The 24899-nt window shown below is 44.2% G+C and overlaps 1 long non-coding RNA gene across 2 annotated transcripts in view; it reads left to right on the top strand.

The window, feature by feature from the left end:
- Positions 1-454: 454 nt before the first annotated feature.
- LOC140486879 (uncharacterized) overlaps positions 455-24899 on the top strand; it is a 47230-nt gene continuing 22785 nt past the window's right edge. The window contains exon 1 of one of the 2 annotated variants that reach the window (XR_011962664.1): positions 455-568. This is a non-coding gene — a long non-coding RNA (uncharacterized lncRNA). Of the gene's footprint in view, positions 569-16599; positions 16792-24899 lie in introns of those variants that run through there. The other variant, XR_011962663.1, reaches the window with a different exon arrangement.

Raw genomic sequence — 24899 nt, 5'->3', positions numbered from 1 at the left:
AACCTGCCTCTCCTGAACATTAGCTGAGGTTTTGGACAAATACCCTAACAATAATGTTATTACACCATCACTTCACCTGCTCACTGGTTGCTAATCCCTGAGCACTGATACATGAAGCTACACCCATTCTTCTAACATGACTGTGTGATCCTGAAGTCTTCCAGCACTCCAGTGATATCACTTAGTCTCTCTCCATGTAGTAACCCTCACTGTGTGGGTCTAATTGCTGCCTCTGTCAGCGTCTCTCACTCTTGCAGCTACTCTAGATCCTGAGCTAACAGAATTCTCCACTCCAGAGAGACGCAACAGCACCGGCCTGGGATGGAGTTTGGGATTTTCCAGATATCTGTTTGGGCTCATTTCCATTCTCCTTGTGTAACCCTCACTGCATCAGTCTAATTTCCCATTCTGTCTATCTCTCTGTCTCCTGTAGGTACTCAGGAAGTTACTGACTCAATAGACTTCCCAACTGCTGTGTGTCTCATCCATCACCTCATTGAAGATAGTTGGTCAGCCAGAGAGACAAAGGGAAGGGAGATCTGGAGCCTTCAATAAATCCTGCAGTGAGGTAAGATCACTCATAGTGCACAGAGCAGAGAGCAATGAGAGGGCTCCAAACATCACTTACAAGACATGACATAGATACAGTGCTGGAGGGGGAGCACAGTACAGTACAGTTACACCCCATGCTCAATCACCACGTCTACTTTAACTTATGTTGCACTGAGACAGCATCGGGAGTTCATAGTTATCAATTCAGTCCTGTGCTGTCTTAGTGAGCATCAGTACAACAGACGGGAGAGTAGGTCTCCGACGAGAGTTTGTGAATGCTGCCTGGGATATTTCTGTTCTGCGTTCTCCCTCCAACACTGTACTAAGATTCATTACTCTGCAACACTGTATCTGTGGCATGGCTTGTGCACCAGTGTCTTCAGTCATTTTTAACTCCTACAATAGTCCCTGTCCCTGTAACCTCCTCCCTTCCCGATAGTCCCTCCACATATTTGAAATGTACTGCATTCCAGACTACCATACCCATCGCTGTAACTTGCTTCAGTGTCTACAACATGCCTTATTTTGGTACACTAATCCTCTTTAACTGGATACAGAGTGATACAGCACGGAAACAGAACCTGTGGTCCAACTCTTCAATGCTGCCCATGTTACCTAAACTGAATGAGTCTCATTTGCCTGCCTTTGGCCCTTAGCTCTTCAAACCTTCTCCTCTCCATGTACCTGCTCAAATGTCTTTTCCATGCTGTAATTGTTCTTGTTTCTCCCATGTGCCTGAGGCAGTCTATTCCGTCTATGCACCATCCTCTGTGGATGATGTTCCCCCTCAGCTCCCTCTTTAAATCCTTGCTCTCTCACCTCCCGTTTATATCCTCTAGTTTTGGACTCACCTACCCTTGGTTATTCACCATTCTTAGAGTCACCCCTTGGCCTCCTCTGCCCAAGTGAAATATTTAGGACAATGTTACAAATATCTCCAACGTATGTAACAAAGTGCTGGCCAATGTCGGCAAATGTGCCAAATGTCGCTTTCCCCAACCTGTCCACCTGTGATGCCATTTCCGAGGAACAATGTAACTGGCACCCCCTGGTCTCTCTCTCTCTCTCTCTCTCTCTCTCTCTCTTTCTCTCTCTGGTCAACAACTCTGGCCAGAGCCCTTCCATTAACTGTATTAGTCCTCCCTGGTTTGTCTTAACAAAATCCAACAGCTGAATTAAACTCCATCTTTCATTCCTTGGTCCACTGGCCCAGTTGGTCAGTATCCCCTTTGATAACCGTATTTACTGCCCACGACACCATTCAATTGATCATCAACAAACTTTCGCACAATCACTCCTATATTTTCAACCAAATTGTTTATGTCGATGATGCACATCAGTGGACCCAGCCCTGATCCTTTCTTCAATAATGGAATCAAACCATATTCTTGTCATAACGCCACACAGCATGGAAACTGACCCTTCAGTTGATACTCACCATAATCTAAAACTAAACTCTTCCCAGCTGCTTTTGCTGGCCCATATCACTCCAACCCTTCCCTATTCACCTGTTTATCCAAATATCTTTTAAATGTTTTAATTGTACCTACATCAACCCTTTTCTCAGGAAGTTCATTCCACACTCAAACCACCTTCTGTGTAGCAAATTGCCCCATATCTTTTTTTTTGAACACCTCTCCCCTCTAACCTTAAAAATGTGGCCCCTCCTCTTGAGACTCCCCCATCCTGAGGAAAAGGCAACTACCATTAAATTGATCTATGTACCTCATTTTTTTTCCATAAATCTTTATAGCATCATGTCTCAACCTCCAGGCTCCAGTGAAAAAAGACTCAGCCTATCCAGCCATTTTTCAGAACTCAGGCCTTCCATACCCAGCAATATCCTGGTAAATCTCTTCTGAACCCCCTGCAGCTTAATAATATCCTCCCTATAACTGGGGCGACCAGAACTGGACAGAGTATTGCAGAACAGGCCTCACAAATGTCTGTGCAATCTCAACATGACGTCCCATATCCTCCACTCAATGGACTGAGCAATAGTCAGGCATGCCAAGCACTGTTTTATCCATCCTGTGATGCAAACTTCAAGGATTATGTACCTGAACCCGGAGGTCCCTCTGCACTAAAACACTAACCGAAGCCTTAACATTAATTGTATAAGCTCTACCCTTGTGATGCATTTAATCGGATTCTGGAACTTGCCATGGCTTTGTGTTTTAAAACCTCCAGCACCACCTCTTTTATAACATGCACTCTTTTCAAGTCATAGAGATATACAGCATAGAAACATACCCTTCAGTCCCCAACTCGTCCAGGCTTACCAGAAGATCTGAATAAATCCATTCCCTTTTCCAGCATTTGGCCCATATACGTCTACACCCTCACAATTCAGATGCCCATCCAGATACCTTTTAAATGTTGTAATTGTGTCAGTCTCCATTACTTTCTCTTTCAGCTCATTCCATAACCCATCACCATGTGTGTGAAGAAGCTGTCTCTTCAGTCCCTCTGTGAACCATTCACCTCTAACCTTAAACTTATGCCCTCCAGTTTTGGACTCCCCAACTTCTGGGAAAAGGCCTTGAATGCTTACCCTATCCATGGCCCCCATGTTTATTAAACCTCTGTAAGGTCACCCCTCAGTCTCCGATTCTCCAGTGACAGTAACCCCAGATTATTCACCAACAACCCGGGCAATACCTTGTTAATCTTTTCTGAGCCCTTTCAAGTTTGACAACATCCTTCCTGTAGCAGAGAGACTGGAATTGCAGAGAACTCCAATTGCGGTCTCATGTATTACTCCTGTTCCCTGAGTTCCCCAGTCTTTCTCCACAGTAAGTTCTGGAATGAAAAAATTGTTTAGGATCTTAGCAAATATCCTGCAGTTCCAAACATCGATGGCCTCATTGATTTTTAATGGACACTATTTTGTCCTGAGTTACTTATACACTCTTAATATACTGATACAATCACTTTTGGATTCCCCTTTCCTTCTCTGCTGAGGCTATTTCATTTAGCCTTTCTCCATTCCTGTTTTCCACCCAAAGTGTATTCCAACAGTCCCTGTATATCCTCAGGGATTCCCTTGATCCAGCTGGCTATACCTGACATGTGCCCCCTTTTCCTTGACCAGACCCTCAATGGACAGCCAGTGTTTCCGAATGCTGTCAGCATTGAGCTGCACACAAACAGGAACATGCTGGTGGTGATCGATCAGTTTATCTCACTTTTAAAATATTCTCACTTGCCAAACTTCCCTTTCCCTGTAAATAATTCCCTTCCCCAATCACATTTTGAAAGTTCCTGGCTAATACGATCAAGATTGGTCAGGCTCCATTTTATAACTTGCACTTGTGGACCAGGCCTGTCCTTTTCCAAAGCTGAATTTCAAACTACTAGAACTGTGGTCACTTTGGCAAAATGCTTTCCCACTCACACCTCAGTCCCTTTCCCTACCTTAATTCCCAAGGGGAGGTCAGGTTTTGCCCCTTTCTCTTTTCAGGCTATTTACATATTGATTGGGAGTTTTCTGGAACACAATTACCAAATTCCTCCCTTAAACACTGAACACTGGCAGTCCCAGTCTAGGTTTGGAAAGTTCAAAAACCGTGCCATTCCAGCCCTATTATTATGGTTGATATTTAAGATGTTCCGACATATTTGTTCCTCAGTCTGCCACAGATTATTCTGGGTCAGCAGTCCTATCGTATCAAAGTGATGACCCATTCTTATTTCTCAGTTCCACTAACATAGCTTCACTGGGCGATCCCACACGAATATCCTCTCAAAGTACTGCTAGGATGATTCATGCAATCAAAACCCCACCACCACACGTCCTCTCTTGCCTCGCCTTCCTGTAGCATCTCTACCTTTAAACAATGAACTGCCAGTCCTGCCCCTCCCTCAGCTGTGTTTCTGTAATAACTATAATATCCCAGTCCCATGTTCCAATCCATGCTTTTGAGTTCATCTTCCTTAGCTGTCTGACCCCTTACATTGAAATAAATGCAGTTTAATCATCAGTTTTCCCCCATTCCCTGCTATGTTCTTGCCTGCCTTGTCTGCTGAAATTGCTGTCTTTAACTCGTGCACCAGCCTCAATCTTCTTTCTGGCCTTACGTTTATTTAAGGTCCAACACCCTGCCAGAACAAGGTTATACCCTCTCAAGCAGCTCGAGCAATTCACCCCACCAGGATATGGATCCATCTCCTGCTCCCAGTTGAGGTGCCTTTCCCACCCTGTCTCCCAGTGCTGACACCTTTAGGGATCTATGGACTTGTCCTTCAAGGTCCCTGTATTCCTCAGTACTCCGCAATGACCTACCGTTCATTTTGTCTGTTCTTCTCTTATCGTACCTCGCACAGAGTATTACCTCACTTCAATCAGAACTAAACTCTGCTTAGATTATCATCCGATCGACATCAGACTGCAGATGGAGACCATCCTCCTCGCTGTGAACAACACCCTCACCTTTCATGTCATCTGCAAACCGACTGATGATACCTTCTGCTTTCACATCCGAGTTATTAATGTTCAATGGTTCCTGCACAGATCTCTGTGGTACACCCGGTGAAAGTATTCTGTCCACCAATTTTGCATCCAATTTGCCAACTTGCCTTGGAACCCAGTCCTTTTGGACCAGCCTTCCATGTTGGATCTTGTTTAAGGACTTATTCAAGTCCATGTAAACCACATCATCTGCACTGCCTTCATCAATATACTAAAGCACCATTTTAAAAAAAACTGAACTGAATTCCTCAGACAGTATCTTCCTCTGCCAAATCCGTGATGACTAAACCGAGTTGATCCTTACCTTTGCAAGTGTTGATTCATCCTCACAGTAGTTCAAAATAATTTCCCTCCCCCTGCTGTCAGACTATCTGCTCTGTAATTACCTGGCCTACCCCGTTACCCTTTTTGAACAATGGAACCACATTAGTGATCCTCCAGTCATTCAGCACTTCACCTGTGGCCAGCAAAGTATTATATTTATCCACCAGGGCCCCAACAATCTCTGGGTAATTTGCATGGGGTCAAAGAATGCTGTTCCAGGCAGTGACACCCACATCCCATGAATGAACAAATAAAAATACATATATCCCTCCCTACCTCTGCAAACCCCTTCAGCTGCAGCAATCCGTCCTGGCTTTGTAACACCGTTCAGGCCCTGACCACTCTCTGTAACATTCTCACCACCTCCAGCACCTTCACCTCTCCATGTTCGTATCGTGTCAATAAACCTTGACAACGATTCCCCTTCCCATTGCCCTCCTCCTGCTAGCAGACCCATTGCAATCCCTTTAAAACTTACTCTAAAACTCTCTCTCACTTCAGGATTTAAAGTACTTTGTGGTGATCTTCTCAGCCTCATAATCTAATATGATCCATTTTATCCTGAGTGAGGGACCGGTGGGGATTTCTTGCTGAGTTTTTGTCTGTTTCAGTGGAATGTCCTTTTGTTGAGTATTTTACACTGTTCCTTCAAATGTTTTCCACTGTTCATTTACAGGCACATATTTCAGTCTGTTTAGCCTGTTTACCATGGTCAGTTCTCCTCTCAAACTCATGTAATTGGCTATTTTTGTTTCTAGTTGTAGCTTGTCCTTTCTGTGATTCACTTTAAAACTTTACATTTCTTTAAACTGCACTTTATCACAATTTCCCAGAGGATCTCTCCAGGTGACATTACTCATTCACGAAGTTTTATCACACAACAGTCTCTCTGAGACAGTTACGTCCCTCGCCAGTTGCACAATGTGTTATTCTAAGAAACACTGAAAAAAATTCTCTGAACTCCTCTTCCAATATCACTGTTGTCAGTGTGATTGTCCCAGCCTTTGCGAATATTGACGTTTCACTCAGTGTTCACCGTGCCTGTATTAAACATTCCAATGAATTCCTATTTATTGCAGTGATGAGCCATGAAATGCTGTTCGGTGGGTGGTCGAAAACTGTTCTGCTGCTTGTGTCCTTGGCAAGTAGGAGCCAGAGTTTACATTCAGACTGACTCTACTTCATGATCTGATGCCAAATCCTTTCTCGGTCATGCCTTTCTTACCCATTATTGTTTGCATCGTCCATTTTGCCTGAATTTGCACAAGGTTGTGAACCATTGAATATTTACGTTCCACCTTTTGTTCGCCCTGTAACCACATCTCTCTGGTGTCTAAATCCCTTTTATCTCTGTGTCACAAATCCATCTACCTTGTGCAGAGACTTTGTCCATTAATAAAAAACATAAGTTACTCGTTCCCACAATTTCCTGTCACAAATGGATTTGCTGATCGACAGTTTTAGTTAAACTTTGTCCCATCCTGTTCCTTTCTGTTGTCTTCAGTCACATTCCCACGCTGCTCTGATGCTTCATGTTTTCTCTTTGGATTTGGAAAGCTCCTTTCACCTGAAGCATGTCCCTGCATCCTCTCTGTCAGTTTAAAGCCCTGTCCATAAATCTACCAATGTGATTGGCCAGGACATTGTTCCACTGGAACTGTGCTGGGACCAATCTGAATGGATTTTTTAAAAAATCAGGTATGGGAAGTGGGTGTCTCTGTCTGACTAGCCTTTATTGCCCATCCCTTGCTGCCCTTGAGCGAAGCAGCTGGCTCGCCCATTTCACAGGGTCATTGAGAAGCAAACACTTTGCTGTGGGGATGTCCTGCAGACCACATGAGAGTGAACTGTTGTCTTTCTCTGTGTTTGGATTTTTATCAATACTTATTTATGGATTGTTAATTCCAATTATTAAAACATATATTCATTTAAAATTCCACATAGTTAGAAGTTAGAAAGAAGAAGGGGGGTGGTCACTTTGTTGGGACTGTATTGTAGACTGTTGTAGACCCAACAGATACCAAAGGAGCAGATGTATAGAGAGATTGCAGATAACTATAGGAATAATAGAGGAGTGCAGGCTGGAGATTTTAATATTCCCTGTATTGACTGGGCCACCTAGAGTATAAAAAGACCTGGACGGAGAGCAATTTTTCAAAGGTGTCCAAGGAAGGTTCCTAAATCAATATGCAGAGGGCCCTACTCTACTCAGGCAGGTGCAACAGTGGACCTCCCCTCAGAAAACGAGGTCGGGCAAGTGACTGAAGTGTCATTCAGAGAGCACTTTGGGTCCAGTGCCCACAACTGTCTTCGTTTTAACATAGTTATGGAAAAAGATCAGCAGCTCCACAGATTGAAGAGGAATACTGGAACAGGGCCAGGTTTGGGGCCATTCTGCAGGATCTGGCCAGCGTCAATGCTGTGAAATTAAAATTGCACAACGCCCAGTTATAATCCAACTCGCTTTGGAAGCGCTGGTGATCACTGTAACAGATGAAAGGCTTAAACTAAATTTTTTTGATATTATGTTCTATGACACTGCCATCCTGTTGCTATAAATTCTGTACCTTAGGATTGTGCTCCACAACCACCTGATGAAGAAGCAGTGTTCTGAAAGCTAGTCCTTTCAAATAAACCGGTTGGACTGGAACCGAGTGTCGGGTGATTTTTAACTTAGTACACCCCCAGTCCGACACCAGCACCTCCACATTATGATTCCAATCGATTGGGTGAGTCCGTTTAAAGGAAAAGGAACAACTGGCAAATGGGAGGCTTTTCAAAGTGTGATTTGAAGAATCCAGGACCAGTCTGCCCCATTGGGATAAAGGGAAAAGCTGTCAGGGTTAGGGATCCTTGGCTGGTGAGGGATAATAAGGCTCTGGTCTTGAAATGAAGACTGCATACATTGGGTTTAAGAATTTCGTATCTATATATTCTTAAAGACACGATCAATCTGTGGAGACCCTACAATCCTCTCAGTCCCTGTAATACTCCCAATCTGCAGAAGTCATTCTAATGCCTGTGACTCTTTCAATACAGTTCCTCCAAGACCCTCTATCTATGTGATATCTTTTCATTGCCAGCACCCACCCTGTCAATGTAAGCTCCTCCAGTGTCTCCATCCATCTACTCATTTCCACAATCTTCTCCAGCTCTTCCATGTGTAAACATCACCCTCCCCTCCAACCCTTCCCACTCTGACCAAACTGGAGGAGGTTACTAACGCTCCCTAATCTGTGAAACTGTCTCCAACCAAAATTGCTGTCTTTGTCACTTGGAGAATCTGTCTGACTCCACACCCCCTTTATCTAAATAACCTGCAGCACCTAAGCCTTCCTGTGTCTATAAACATCTTCAGTGATGACTACCCTCCATACGTCTATTTGTTTTTCCAATCTGTACAACCCACTTTATCTCTGTACCCAGCTCCATTCACCTGAAACATTCCTGTCTGTGTAAAACACCCCATCCTACCAACATCCTTATCCCTGTAAACTGCTCCATTCCTCCCAACCTCCCCATCTCCATGAACTCCTGTAGGCCCGACAGCTCTCCACATTTCTGTAACCTCCTGTAGCTCTATGCTCCTCCCTCCCTGTGAAAGCACCTCCAGTCCCACAATTCTCCCAGTCTGGGTCATCTGCTCCAGATCAGAGCATTGCTGTCTCTGTTACCTCATACAACTTTAGCAACGCCTCCTATTTGTGTCACTTCATTCAGATCGCATCCTCTCCCGCTTCCCGAAACCTCTTGCTGCCACCACAACCCTTGCTATTTAAAGCATGGAATAGCACATTCCAGTACAAGCCCTTCCGCCCACAATATTGTGATGACCTTTTATCCTACTCTGAAGATGAAACGAACCTACATACCTTACATTTTACTATCATTGATGTGCGTATCCAAGAGTTGCTTAGATGTCTGTAATGTGTCTGAATCTATTACCATGGCTGGCAGTCTATTCCACGCACCCACTACACTCTGTGTAAATAACATACCAGTCCCATCCATGCCGACAGGATATCCCAACTCAATCTAGTCCTACCTGCCAGCACCTGGCCCATATCCCTCTGATATCTGAGCTAAACCTTCCGCCAATTGCCTTAAACTTATGTCCCCTTGTGATAGCCATTTCGCCATGGGAAGTAGTCTCTAGTTATCCTCTCTATCTATGCCTCTCATTCCCTTGTAAACCTCTATCAAGTCACCATTCATTCCTCCTTCGCTGTGATCAGAAAAGCCCTCGCTTCCACAACCTACCTTCAATGGGCATGCCCTCCCGTCCAGGTAGCATCCTGCTCAATCTCCTCTGCACTGTCTTTAAAGCTTCCACGTCCTCCCTATAATGAAGCGAACAGAACTGTTCACAATATTCGAAGTGTGGTCTAACTGGGGTTCTGGAGAGCTGCAGCAAAATCTCACATCTCTTAAATTCAATCCCCCTGCTAATGAAAGCCAACACACCATCCGCCTTCTTAACAGCCTGTCAACTTGGGTGGGAACCTGAGGGACACAGGATCCCTTTGTTCCTGCACGCTGCTAAGAATCCTGCCTTTAACCACGTAAAGGTTTTCTGCAGAATCCTCCAATCTAAAACTATCCCTATCTTTGCAATTTCCTCCAGTCCCTACAACATTCATAAACTGTGAAACCTCCTCAAGTCAATATATTCCTAATGTCTGCAAAATCCTCCCGTCCTGATGTCCCTCCATATCTCTGTAACCCACACCATCCTCCAGTGCCCTTCTGGGGAACATTGCAGAGGAAGGAGGAGTTGGAGAGTCTGGGCCATGTTACGAGGTATGAAGGACTGCAGAACCTGGAGGATGGTACAAATGTCGGAAGGGACGTGGGACTTGCAGAAGGTTAGAAGTTCCGGGATTCATTGAACCTGCAGGATGGGACAGGGGATGGCTTGTGGAACCTGGAGGATATTATGATTTGAACCACAGGTAATTTTTGATTGGACCATTCAGCCAATCTTACAGTCATAGAGATGTACAGCATAGAAACAGACCCTTCATTCCAACCCAGCCATGGCGGCAGGATATTCCAACCCAATCTAGTCCCACCTGCCAGTACCTGTCCTATCTCCCTCCAAACCCTTTCTATTCATATATCCATCCAAATGCTTCTTAAATGTTGCAATTGTACCATCTGTAAGATTGGCTGAAAGATCCAATCAAACATTACCTGTGGTTCAAATTATAACATCCTCCAGGTTCCACAACCCATTCATGGTCCCATCCTGTAGATCAGATACCCCAACCCAATGTAGTCCCACCTGCTAGCACCCGGCCCATCTCCCTCTAAACCCTTCCTATTCAGATACCCATCCAGGTGCCTTTTAACTGTTGCAATTGTACTAGCTTCCACAACTTCCTCTGGCACCTCTTCCGTACATACACTATCCTCTACGTGAAAAAGTTGCCCCTTAGTTCTCTTATATATCCTTCTATTCTTACCCTAAACCTCGCCCTATAATTCTGGAAACACATACCCCAGGAGAAAGACTTTGTCTATTTACCCTATCCATGCCCCTCTTGATTTTATAAATCTCTATAAGGTCACCCTCAGCCTCCGACACTCCAGGAAAAACAACCATCACCTGTTCAAACTCTCCCTACAGCTCAGCCCGGGCAACATTCTTGTAAATCTTTTCTGAACTCTTTCAAGTTTCATAACATCCTTCCGATATGAAGTAGAATAGAGTTGCATGCAGTATTCCAAAAGTGACCTCACCACTGCCCTGTACAGCCGCAACATGACCTCCCAACTCCTGTACTCAATACTCTGACCAATAAAAGAATGTATACCAAGCGCTGCCTTCGCTATCCTAACTACCTGTGACTCTACTGTCAAGGAACTCTGTATTTCATTTGAAAAATTGCATAGACGGGTAGAGTGGCCCGAGGTCTTCTGGGTAATGCTAGTTCAGTCTAAGCTGGTAGGCAGAGCCAGTGAAATATTTGCAGCGCTGTCTGATGAATGGTCGAGAGATAATGCACATGTCAAACAGGCTGTTTTAAGTCCTTATGGATTGCTTATGAAAGGGAAGCCACTACAATTCCCTTTACCGTACCATCGCTATCTGTCAAAGCTCCTTCAGGTCTATATCCTCCGAATTGTTGAAACCTGCTCTTACCTTTGCAACTCCCATTATTTCCTAACATTGTTGTGTCTCTTAAACCACCCCTATCAGTTTAATCTCCTCCACTGCATACAACACTCCTAGTCTGTGTAATCTCTTCACATCCTTCAGTTTCTATATTCCTATGTATTGGTGTGATTGCTTTGTGGCCATTGTATTCTCGTTTATATCTGCAAAAGGCTCCGCTCACTGCAGTACATCCTAGCTCATAAGTGAATCTGGTCTCTTACAAGCTTCTCTACGACTCTCTCCTCCAGTATCTATAAGCTTCCCTATCCCTGTCGTAACTTGCAGCATGTACACCACTCTCTCTCTGACATACCTTCCAGTGCATAAACTCATCTCTCCTTCTAACTTTATCCAGTCTACAACTTCCTCCCTATCCGTGCAACATTATCCAGTCTATATCATCTTCCATGTGTTTGCAACATTCTGCAGTCCAGACCACCCTCCCTTTCCCTGTAATATTCTCCAGTCCATACCATCCTCCCTCTCACTGTGATATTCTCCAGATCCCACACCTGTTGTTAAATGTACGACATCCTGGAATCCTGTGAATGTTTCTACGCCCTGATCAACATAGTCCATGTAACAATCCACAACCCTATACACATCCCTCTCTCTGGAATATCATCAAAGACGCTTTATCTCTCTAACTTCCTCCAAGCAATAAAATGTTTTCTCCTGCGAACATTCTGTAACAACTGTAACTATGTTTAACCCTGCAACATTGTCGCGCCCTCAAACTTCTCTCCCACTCTGTGGCCTCTATCCATCCCTCAAAGGCCCTCTCTCGGTGACACGCGCCATGCATTTGCAACAAGGCAGATGGAATGACAGCATTAACTGAAGGGAACAGATATGATCGAACTGTTATTGTGGAGGGGTGGCTGCAGAATGACCGTGGCTGGGATGTGATTATTGAGGGGTCGTAGGGATTTAGGCAGGATCAGCAAAAAACCAAACAAGGTCCTGTTTTGTTGTGAAGAAAGAATGCAGTCAGTGCATTAGTGAGAGAGCCAATTTAATCTGGGAATCAAAATATCGAGTCATTTTGAATGGACAGCTTCCAAATAGCAAGGGGGATCTGGAAGATCAAATCACAATCCATGCTCGTTGTTAAGTTGGTTGCAATATTTTCTTGGTGATAGTAGACAGAGGTATGTGGAGTGGTCAATTTCTGATTGGACGTCTGTGGCCAATGCTGTTTCACAAGGATCAGTGCTGCGATGTCTGTGTGTAATTTATATCTGTGATTCAGATGAAAAGGTCAGCAGTTTGAGTGGTAATTTTGCGGACGACATTTGGAAAGGCATGTAATGATTAGGGATAGTTAAGGGAATTGTGGATAGTGAGGAAGAGTGTTAAAGGTTGCAGTAGTATGTAGATCAGCTGGAACGCTGGGCAGAGATGTGGCAAATTGAATTACATCGGGACAGGTGTGAAGTGATGCATTTATGAAGCCAAATGGAAGAGAGTAGTACACTAATTGACTAGTTGGAAACATTGATAAACAGAGAGACATTGGAAGCAAATCCACAGCTCCCTCAAAATAACAACACAACAGGATGTGGTGATAAAGGAGGAGTATGGTAGGTTTCCCTTCATTGGTCACAGTATTGAGTACAGATGTTTGCATGTCATGTTGTGACTGAATGAAACTTCAGTCGGCCATGTTTGGAAGGTTGCTTGTCGTTCTCATCGACACACCATAGGAAGGGTGTGGAGGCTTTGGGGAGCGTGCAACAGAGGGTTGGCAGAATGTTGCCTGGTTGAGAATGTGTTTACTGTTAGGAGGTTGGACGCAGTTGGATTGTTTTGCGTGAGTATCGGAGACTGAGGGGTGACCTGGTACAGGTATATAGCATTAGGAGAGACGTGAATAGTGTAGATAATTGGAATCCTTCTTCCAATGTAGAAATATCAAATATTAGGGCGCATCGGTTTAAGGTGAGAGTGAGAAGTTTTAAGTGAGATGAATGAGACCAGTTGTCTTTACCGAGAGGGTGGAAGCTGCTCAGGAGGTGGGAGAGGTGGAAATAAGAGCAAAGTTTTGAAGGGCATGTAGACAGAAACATGAACAGGCAGAGAATAGAGGGATATCGCCCATGTGCAGGCAGATGGGATTAGTTTAGAATAGCATCATTGTCAGTACAGCCATGGTGGGCCGAAGGGCCTATTACTCTGCTGTACTGTCCGATTTTCTAACTTCACGGCATCTACCCTGTCAAAGCCCCTCAGAATCCTGGATGTTTCATTCAATTTCTTTCCCATTCTTCAAAATCCCATTCGGTTCAAGGGCAATCTACTCCACCTCTTCACATTGGAAAATCCCGCCATCTCCTGGATCAGCCGAGTGAACCTTCCCTGGCCTGCCTCCAACACAAGAATGTCTTTCCTTAGGGCACACATACTATTCATTATAATCTAGGTGTGGTCTGACTTGTACCTTGCATCGTTTTAGCAAGACCCCCCTATTTTTAGACTCCATTCCCTTTGTAATAAATGACAACATTTGATTTGCCTTCTCTATGACCTGCTGATCCTGTAAGCTACCTGTTTCAGATTGATACACAACGATTCCCAAAATCCTTTGTGCAGTCAGTCTGAAACCAAACCTTGTTAGTCTGACAGTAAGTCGGGAACGTGCTGGAATGTGTTTAAAAGGATATGACAATAATTGATAACTGGATGTTTAGAAACAAAGGGAGCTGTATGATTTTATAAAAGTGGAATATTTTTAAATCTTTTGGATTCTATATTTTGGCGTGACCTTAAATGGCAGAATAGATAAGGTTGGGGGAGGCTAGTTGCGGTAGAGGGATATTTGAAATTTCAGAAGCATTTTGACAAGTTTTCACAGGGGCAAATCTTAGCTCGTGAGAGAATAGGGCCCCTGAAAGGTCAATGAGGCTGTCTGTGTGGAATCACTGCTGATGGGTGAGATACTGAACACATATTTTGTTTTTGGATTTACTGTGGTGAAAGACATGGAAGCTCGGAAACTTGGGAAAATACATAGTGATGTCTTGAAAAGAGTGCACATTGGAGAACAGGAGGTGCTGGATGTCTTAAAATGCAATAAGTTAGATAAAACCTTGGGACATGGTCAGATGTATCCCAGCGCCTTGTGAGAAGCGAGGGAAGAAATTACAGGGCCCCTTCCAGAGATATTTGTTGCATCGACAGCTACTACGGACCAGTGAGACTGATGGCAGGGTGATAAGGTGTTGGACGAGATTCTGAGAGAAACGATCATCGTGCATTTGGAAAGGTAAGGACAGATTAATGATCATCAGCATGGCTTTGTGCACGGGGAGTCATGCCTCAAACCTGAGTGTGGAGGTAGACAAGTGAGACGTCAAAGCAGAGCAGTACACGATGTCCACATGAAGGTTATCAAGGCCTTTGACAAGGTTCTGCATGGCAGACTGGTTAGTAAGTTTAGATCAGACATAACCAGGGAGCGCTCACTAATTGGATACAAAACAGGATTGACTATAGGAGACAGAGCATGTTCATAGAGGGTTACTGCTCAAACTGCAGGCCTGTGATCAACGGTGTACTATAGGGTTCGGTGCTGGGTCACTGTTGTGCATCATTTGTATAAACAGTTTGGCTGATAGTACAGGAGTCATGGTTAGCAAGTTTGTGAGTGAGACTGAAATTGGTGATAATGTGGACAGTGAAGAGGGTTATCGAAGAGTACAATGGGATCAACAGTACTGCTGGACCAGTGAGGTTAGGAATAACAGGTGGAGAAATCCAAGAAGTTGTATTGTGGTAAAGCAGACCAGGCTGGACTTGTACAATTAATGTTCGGGCCCTGGGTCGTGTGTCAATCAGTGACCCAGGGACGCAGGTACACAGTTTTTTGAAAGTAGCGTCACAGGTAGACAGGCTGGTGAAGCAGGTGTTTGGGAGGGTTACCCTTCATTGGGCAGAGCATTGAGAGTAGGAGTTGGAATGTCATGGTGTATCTGTACAGGACATTAGTGAGGCCTCTGTATAAACATTGTTGATTATCTGGTAAAAATCAACTTGTTCACGTATATCCTTTAGTGAGGGATATCTGACATTCTTACCTGGTCTGGCTCACATGTGACTCCAGTCACACAGCAATATGGCTGACTCTGAGCTGCCTCTGGGCAATTAGCAGGAGGGCAATGTATGCTGGTCCAACCGGTGACATCCTCAGGCCGTGAATGAATCAATGAAAAAATACATATGTCTATCCCTACCTTTGCAAACAGCTCTAGCTACAGCAATCCGTACTGGCTTTGTAATGTTGTTCAGGCCTTTGCCCCTCTCTGTAACACTCTCACCACCTCCAACACCTTCAATCCTCCCTGTTCCACTACTCTGATTAAACACGACAATGTTTCCTCTTCCTACTGCACTCCTCCACATTTCTAAATGTTAGTTACTTCAGAATTGATCGGTTCTTTTTCATCTCTTAATCAAATCGGCCAAGACCGTCTGAAGTGAGGAAAGAGCATTGGGAAGGTGTTGAGCACCTCGAGACTTTCTGTGGGGAAAACGGGAATCCAGGAGAAAACAGCACAAGGAGCGCGCTGTCACACCTCCACCCCACCCACCCCCTTTCCATGTCCACCTTCTGCCTCAAGTGTAACAGAGTCTGTGGAAGGCCACATCGGTCTGGACAGCCAACTCCAGACTCCCCCATCCCCACTGAGAGTGGGAGAGAGTCAGTCTCATCTGTGAGCCACCGCCAAAGAGATGATGAGATAGGAAGGTTGAATCCCCTCACAATTATTCCAGTGCCTTTGTTACAAATTCAAACAATTCCCTGTTAATGCACTGTCTAATAATGTGCTATCACTCAGTATCTCTCCATCTGGTATCCCTCGCTGTGTGGGTCTATTTACTGCCTCTGTCAGCATTTCTCCCTCTTACAGATGGTCTGAGATCCTGAGTCAACAGAATTGTCCATTCCAGAGAGATGCAGCAGCACAGGCAAGGGATGGAGACTGGGATTATCGAGATCTCTGCTGCACTCAGCGCCACTCTGCATGTGTTCTCCTCATTGCATCAGTCTAATTTCCCATTCTGTCTATTGCTGTCTCATGCAGGTCATCAGGATGTTCCTAACTCCTGTCTCATCCATCACCTCATTGAAACTGGTTGGTCAGCCAGAGAGAGATGGAGAAGGAGATCTGGAACCTTCAGTAATTCCTGCAGTTGTTAAGATCGCTCACAGTAAACAGCACAGGGTGGAGGTAGTAGACTTCTATATTCAGACTTGGAAGACCGGACATAGATACAGAGCTGGGTAAGGAACAACAACATTCTAGGCTTCATTCCCACCATCTTGTGAGGGTCCTGCTTTCATCTCTTCTGTACTGGTCCTCAATGCGACAGCACAGGGGATCGCAGGCATCAATCCTGGCCTATGCTGTTTTGGTGATCTCTGTAATATTCTCCAGTCCCGATAATGCTTCCTCTGTTTGGAATCTCCCCTATGCCGCATCATTCTATGTGTCTTTGTCTCTGTCTCTGTCAGGTTCTCCAGTCCCTAACACCCTAATCCCTAACCTTCTGCAGTAGATACTAAATTCCTTCATCCCTGTAAACCCTAACAGGCCTGTCTATCCCTGTAAGCTTCTCCCACCAATACCACCCTCCATGTATTTGTCTTTAACCACCCCATCGGTACCTACCTATGTAACCTTCTCCAGCTCCTACAACCCTTCCTTAGCTGTGAAAAATTTGTAATCTCCTTATCCTTCTCCAATTCTTTGATCTTTATCTTGTTAAATTTCACCCTCATTCCCGACACCATACCCCTCCCGACCATAGGAACCTCTTTCAGTTTGTGCAACGCTCCCCATTTGTGTAACTGTCTCCAACCCAGTAACCTGGCATTCTCCATTGCCTTCCTATCTATGTAGCCTCCAGAGCCCAGAAGCCTTCTTATATCTGTAAATGTCTTCAGTCAAGACAACCTTCCATATCTCTGTTAGTATACACAATAATCTCCGAGATGAAACAGCCCCCTGTCTGTGCTTCTCAGTCTGCCTGCCTCTTCCTATCTCCATCCCTATCTCCAGAATCTAATCCAGCTCCCTCGATCTCTGTAAATTCCTTCAATCCCCAAATCCCTTTGTCCCACTGACATTCTTGAACAGATGTAACTCTGTATAACTCTTAACATGCTTGAGCCCCCGTAAGCCTCCCTATCTCTGTAAACTCTACTCATCTGTTCAACCCCCCACTACTGAGGAATGACTCCCTGTATTCGCCATAAGGAAGATGGAATGACAGTGAACAGATATGATGGAACTGTCATTCTGGAAATGAAGCTGCAGAATGACCATCGCTGGGAAGTGAATACTGAAGGGTTGTTGGGATAGAGTCATAGAGTCTGAGAGATGCGCAGCATGGAAACCGACCCTTCGGTCCAAACCATCCACGCTGTGCAGCTATCCCAACCCAATCTAGTCCCAATAGGCAGACTAGGCAAAAAGCCAACACGTTATGAAGGAAGCATGAGGTTAATGCATTAATGAGACAGTCATGTAGATCTGAATATGAAAAGTAGAGCTGAGAATAAGCAAGTAGCAGCAACCTCTATCAGGAATTCTTTTGTAGGCTCCAAACAGTGATGGGAATGTCAATATAGTGACAGTCGGGACACTGAATGTACTTATGGCAAGGGCAATACAGTAACTGTGTGTGACAGTGGTCTCCATGCCGACTGATACAGCAACGAGCCTGTTGGATTGAATTTGTTGGTGTGAATATAAATGGCAGAATTGTAAGGGTGTAGGAGGGGTGTACTGGTATAGGGGATATGGTGTATTTGAATTATCAGAAGCCTTTATGAAAGTTTCAATAAGGGCGAAAGAGTAACTTGGGAGAGAATAGGGCCCCTTAAAGATCAATAATGTCACCCATGTGTGGAACCAGAGGAGATGGGTGAGATATTAGACAAAATAGTGTTGTCAGTATTTACTGTGGAGAAAGACATGGAAGCTCGGGAACGTGGGGAAATAAATAGTGATGTCTTGGAAAGAATCCTCAACAGAGAAGAGAAAGTGCTGGAATCTTAAAACAAATAAAGGTAGATCAGTCCTCAGTAGCTCATTAGGTCGATCCTAGAATATTGTGGGAAGCTAGGGAAGAGATTGCAGTATCCCTTACAGAGATATGTGTATTATCAACAGGCACAGATAGATGTTGGAAGTCTGGAGGTTGGCTAACGCTGTCCCATCACTGAAGGACTGCAGGGAAAAGCCAGGAAATTACAGCCCAGTGAGCCCAGTGATGGGGAAGTTGTTGGAGGAGATTCTGAGGGAAAGGACCTCCTTACATTTACAAAGGCAAGGGCTGATTCAAGATGGTCAGCATGGCTTTGTGAGTGGAAAACCACGTTTCACAAACAGGATTGACTCTTCGAGGAGGTGGCCAAAGATAGATGAAGGCAGAGCAGTCAACGTTGTCTACATGGACTTTAGCATCTAATCAAGAGGAAGAAGGAAGCTTACTTAAGGTCGAGGAAGCAAGGATCAGACAGGGTTCCAGAGAGTTACATTGGATGGCACGGTGTCTCAGTGGTTAGCACTGCTACCTCATAGCACCACGGACTCCATTTCGATTACAGCCTTAGGCGACTGTCTGTGGGGAGTTTGCGAATTATCCCTGTGGGTTTCCTCCAGGTGCTCCGGTTTCCCCCCCACAGCCCAAAGATGTGCCAGTTTGGTGGCTTAGCCTTGCTAAATTACCCATAGTGTTTAGGGATGGGTAGGTTTGGTGCATTAGTCAGTGCAAATGGAGAGTAATAGGGTGGGGGAATGGGGCTGGGTTGGATATTGTTTGGAGGGTTGATATGGAGGTGTTGGGCCAAATGGCCCGTTTCCACACAGTAGGGATTCTCTGAAGGTACCAGGAAAGAACCAAGAGATGGACTTAGGGCAACTAGAAGGGTGCATGAAAAAGCATTGTTGGGAAGGATTAAGGAAAACCGTGAGGCATTCTCCATTTATGCGAGGAACAAGAGCAAGGCCAGAGTGAGGATAGGGCCGGTCAGGGATAGTGAAAGGAACTTGTGCCTGGAGTTACAGGAGGTAGGGGAAGCCCTTAATGAATACTATGCCTCAGTATTCACTGCTGAGAAGGGTCTTGTCGTTTGTGAGGACAGCGTGAAACAGGCTAATGTACGTGAACAGGTGGATGTTAAGAAGGAGGATGTGCTGAGAATTTTGTAAAAGATAAGGACAGATAAGTCGCTGAACCAGACTGGATGCGTCGAAAGTTACTACAGGAACCGAGGGAGTGGATTACTGAGCACCTGGTGATGACCTTTGCAGCCTCACTGTCCACTGGAGTCAGACCAGATGATTGGAGGCAGGAAAATATTATTCCCTTGTTCAGGAAAGGGAATATCCTGGGAATTGCACACCTGTCAGTCTTATGTCTGTGGAATGCAGATTATTGGAGAGGTCTCTGGGAGACAGGATTTATTATTCCTTGGAAAACCATAGTTTGATTAGAGATAGTCAGCATGGTTTTGTAAGGGGCAGGTCATGCCTTACAAGTCTTATTGAATCTTTAGAGAATGTGACAAAACATCTTTATGGCTCATTCAGAAAGTACAGAGGCATGGGGTACAGGGAAACCTGTCTGTCTGGATACAGGATTACTGGCCCACAGAAGACAGAGGGTGATGATAGATGGAAAGCATTCATCCTGGTGCTCAGTGACCAGTGGTTTTCTGCAGGGAGAGGTTACAGGACCTCTGCTGTTTGTGAGTTTAGGAATGACTTGGATGTGTGATTAAAAGAGGGGTTAGTAAGTTTCCCAATGACACAAAGGTTGGTGGAGTGGTTGATCGTGTGGAGGGCTGTTGTAGGTTGCAACAGAACATTGACAGGATGCAGAGTTGGACTGAGAAATGGCAGATGGAGTTCAATCTGGGAAAAGTGTGAAGTCATTCATTTTGAAGATTGAATTTGAATGCAGAATACAGAGTTAAAGGCAGGATCTTTAGCAGTGTGGAGGAAAGAGGGATCTTGGGTTCCAAGTCCATACATCTCTCAAAGTAGCCACCCAAGCTGATTGGCTTGTTAAGAAGCAATATATTGTGTGGGATTTCATTAGTTTGGGGATTGAGTTTTAAAGCTGTGAGTTTATGCTGCAGCCCTATAGAGACCTAGTTCGACCCCACTTGGAATATTGTGTTCAGATTTGGTCCCTTCATTGCAGGAAGGATGTGGAAGTTTTAGAGAGGGTGAAGAGGAGATTTACCAGGTTGCTGCCTGTACTGGAGGGCATGTCTTATGAAGAAAGGTTGAGGGAGCGAAGGCTTTTCTCATTGGAGTGAAGAAGGATGAGGGGTGACTTGGTAGAGGTGAACAAGGTGATGAGAGTCATAGATAGAGTCAATAGAGAGAGATTTTTTTAACCCTCATATAAATAGTCATTACAAGGGGGTATAATTTTCGGGTGATTAGTTGATGGTTAAGGGGAGAATTCAGATGTAGGTTCGTTACATACAGAGTGGTGGCTGAGTGGAATGCACTGCCAGCGGTGGCGGTAAAATTAGATGCATTAGGGACATTTAATATACTTCTGGATAGGCACATGGATGATAATAAAATGAAGGGTATGGAAGTTAGAGTCGTAGAGATGTACAACATGGAAACAGTTCAGTCCAACCTGTCCATGCTGACCAGACATCCCAACCCAATCTAGTCCCACCTGCCAGCACCCGGTCCATATCCCTCCAAACCCCTACTATTCATATACCCATCTAAATACCTCTTAAATGTTGCAATTATACCAGTCTCCACCACTTCCTCTGGCAACTCATTCCATACACATACCACCCTCTGCATGAAAAAGTTTCCCCTTAGTTTTTTTTATATCTTTCCCCTTTCATCCATAACCTATGCCCTCTAGTTCTGGACACTCCAAACCCAGGGAAAAGACTTTGTCTTTTTTCCCTATCCATGTCCCTCATAATTTTGTAAACCTCTATAATGTCACCCCTTCGTCTCCGACGCTCCAAGGAAAACAGCCCAAGTCTGTTCAGCCTCTCCCTATTGCTCAAATCCTCCAGCCCTGGCAACTTCCTTGTAAATCTTTTCTGAATCGTTTCAAGTTTCCCAACATCTTTCCGATAGTAAGGAAACCAAAATTGCACGCAGTATTACAACAGTGGCCTATCCAATGTGTTGTACTGTCGCAACATGACCTCTCAACTCCTGTACTCAATACTCTGACTAATAAAGGAAAGCATACCAAACGCCTTCTTCACTATCCTATCTACCTGCGACTCCACTTTCAAGGAGCTATGAACCTGCACCTCAAGGTCTCTTGGTTCAGCAACACTCCCTAGGACCTTACCATTAAGTGTATAAGTCCTGTTAAGATTTGCTTTCCCAAAATGCAGCACCTCGCATTTACCTGAACTAAACTCTATCTGCCACTTTTATTTTTGATCTTATGGTCGGATAAAAGATTGGCATGTCATCATGGCCGAAGGGTCTTGTTCTGTCCTGTTCTGTGTTCTACATGTCGTATGGTAAGCTGGGTAATAAGCTCAGATGAATGTAAAACGTTATAGCGTTCAGGAGGAGTTAGTCAACTGGACAGAAAATTGGGCTTGATGGTTGTAGACAGAGGGTTGTGGGAGAGCTGTTGTTTTTCTGACTAGAGGCATGTGACCAGCGGTGGAGTGGTTCCACTGTTGTTTGTCATTTGGATAAATGGTTTGGATGGGAATATTGTTAAGTAAGTTAAATAAGTTTTTTGGGTGACACAGAAATTGGTGGTAAACAGGACAGTGATGAAGGTTATCTGTGATACAACAGGATGGACAGTACTGCTGAGATAGTGAGCTGAAGAATAGCTGATGGAGTTTAATTAGATAAACGTGAAGTGTTCCATTTTGGTGAAACAAACCAGGGTGGGACCTGTACAGTTAATGTTCGGGCCCTGGGTAGTGTTGTCAGTCAGTGACCCAGGGATGCAGGTACACAGTTCTTTGAAAGTGGTGTCACAGGTAGACAGGCTGGTGAAGCAGGCGTTTGGGGTGGTTACCTCCATTGGGGATAGCATTGAGCATAGGATTTGGGATGTCATGTTGTATCTGTACAAGACATTGGTCAGGTCACAATAAAAGCGTTGTTGATCAGTGGGAAGAACACATCTGGTTCACTGACCTCCTTTTGTGTAGACCATCTGACATTTTAAACTGGCCTGACTAACATGTCACTCCAGACCCATTGCAATATGGCTAACTCTGAGCTGTCCTCTGGGTAATTAACAGTGACTCCCACATCCCATGAATGAATAAATAAAAATACATATGTCCCTCTCTACCTCTACAAACCCCTCCAGCTGCAGCAAACTGTACTGGCTTTATAACATCGTTCAGGCCCTGACCACTCTCTGTAACACTCTTACCACCTCCGGCACCTTCACCTCTCCCTGTTCCATTTGTGACATTGAACCCTGACACTGATTCCCTTTCCCACTGCTCAACTCCTGCTGGCAGACCCTTTGCAATCCCTTTAACTCTTACTCCTAAAACACTCTCTCACTTCAGGATTTTAAGTACTTTTTGGTGATCTTCTAAGCCTCATAATCTAATATGATACATTTTGTCCTAAGTGAGGCGCGCCAGTGGGAATTTCTTGCTGAGGTTTTGTCTGTTTCAGTGTAATGTTCTTTTGTTGAGTGATTTACACTGTCCTTTCAAATGTTTTCCACTGTCCATTTACAGGCACATATTTCAATCTGTTTAGCCTATTTACCTTGGTCAGTTCTCCTCTCAAACCCATGTCATTGGCTGTTTTTGTTTCGAGTTGTAGCATGTCCTTCTGTGATTCACTTTAAAACTTTATATTACTTTAAACTGAACTTTATCACAATTTCCCTGAGTATCTCTCCAGGTGACATTACTCATTCAATAAGTTACATCACACAACGATCGCTCTGAGATAGTTATGTCCCTAGCCAGTTGCACAATTTATTATTCAAAGAAACACTGAAAAAAAAATTCTCTGAACTAATCTTCCAATATCACTGTTGTTAGTGTGACTGTCCCAGATTATGGGAATATTGAAGTTTCCCAAAATTATCACAAAGTGTTTGTTAAAAAATTCCAATGAGTTCCTGTGTAATGCAGTGATGAGAAATGGAATGCTGTTCGATGGCGTAAAACTGTTCTGCTGTTTGTGTCCTTGGCAAGTAGTAGCCAGAATTTACATTCAGACTGACTCTACTTCATGATCTGAGGTCAAATGATTTCTCTGTACTGCCTTTGTTATCCATTATTGTTAGCGTTACCCATTTTCCTGGGTTTCCACAAGGTTGTGATCCATTGAATATTTATGTCCACCTTTTGTTCGCCCTGTAACCACGTCTCTCTGGTGTCTAAATTTCTTTTATCTCTGTGTCACAAATCAATCTACCATATTGAAGAGAGTTAAAAATCACACATCAGGTTATAGTCCAACAGGTTTAATTGAAAGCTTTCAGAACAACGCTCCTTCATCAGGTGAGAGTGGAGGGCTCGATCGTAACACAGATTTATAGCAAAAATTTACAGTGTGATGCAACTGACATTATACATTGAAAAATTGATTGTCTGTTAAGCCTTTCATTGTTTAGAATACAGTGATAGTTTCACTTCTTTCATGGGTAAATCACAAAACATTTTTTTAAAGTTGCATTCTCGGGTTAGCTGTTAACAATGGTGATAGCTAGACAATATGTGAAGGTGTTAGCCCCCTGTGTTCTCTGTCTATGCCCTGATATTTAGATTGATTTTGTTTGGTTTCCCCAATGTACCATGCTTCCGGGCATTTTTGCCTGCAATGTATAAGATAGACAAGGTTGGCTGAGTCACATGAGTACCTGCCATGTACAAGGTGGGAGGTGTTCCCACACGTAATAGTGGTATCTATATCCACAATCTGACACGTCTTGCAGTGTCCACCGTAACAGGGTTGTATGGAGTTGTCCTGAGGGCCATCCGCTTTATCCTCGATTACAACGTCTTCACTGTCCACTATGCCACCCTCCAGCCTTTCCAGCACATCACACATGGCTATCAATGGGACAAATATCTTTGCTCGGGGCTCCACGATGTTCTGTGATGCACTTAATCAGGTCCTGGGTTTTTCCATAGCTTTGTGTTTTAAAACCTTCTATAACATGCACTCTTTTCAAGTCATAGAGATGTAGAGCATGGAAACAGACCCTTTGGTCCAACTCGTTGATGCTGACCAGAAGATGTAAATAAATCCATCCCATTTACCAGCATTTGGCCCATGTACTTCTAAACCCTTATTATTTATACACCCATCCAAATATCTCTTAAATGTTGTCATAGTATCAGTATCTGCTACTTTCTCTCTCAGCTCTGTGTGT

The sequence above is a fragment of the Chiloscyllium punctatum genome, chromosome 16 (assembly GCF_047496795.1).
Source record: "Chiloscyllium punctatum isolate Juve2018m chromosome 16, sChiPun1.3, whole genome shotgun sequence".
NCBI classification, from domain to species: domain Eukaryota; kingdom Metazoa; phylum Chordata; class Chondrichthyes; order Orectolobiformes; family Hemiscylliidae; genus Chiloscyllium; species Chiloscyllium punctatum.
The sequence above is the reverse complement of the archived record's forward strand: the minus strand, read 5'-3'. Positions and strand labels throughout refer to the sequence as shown.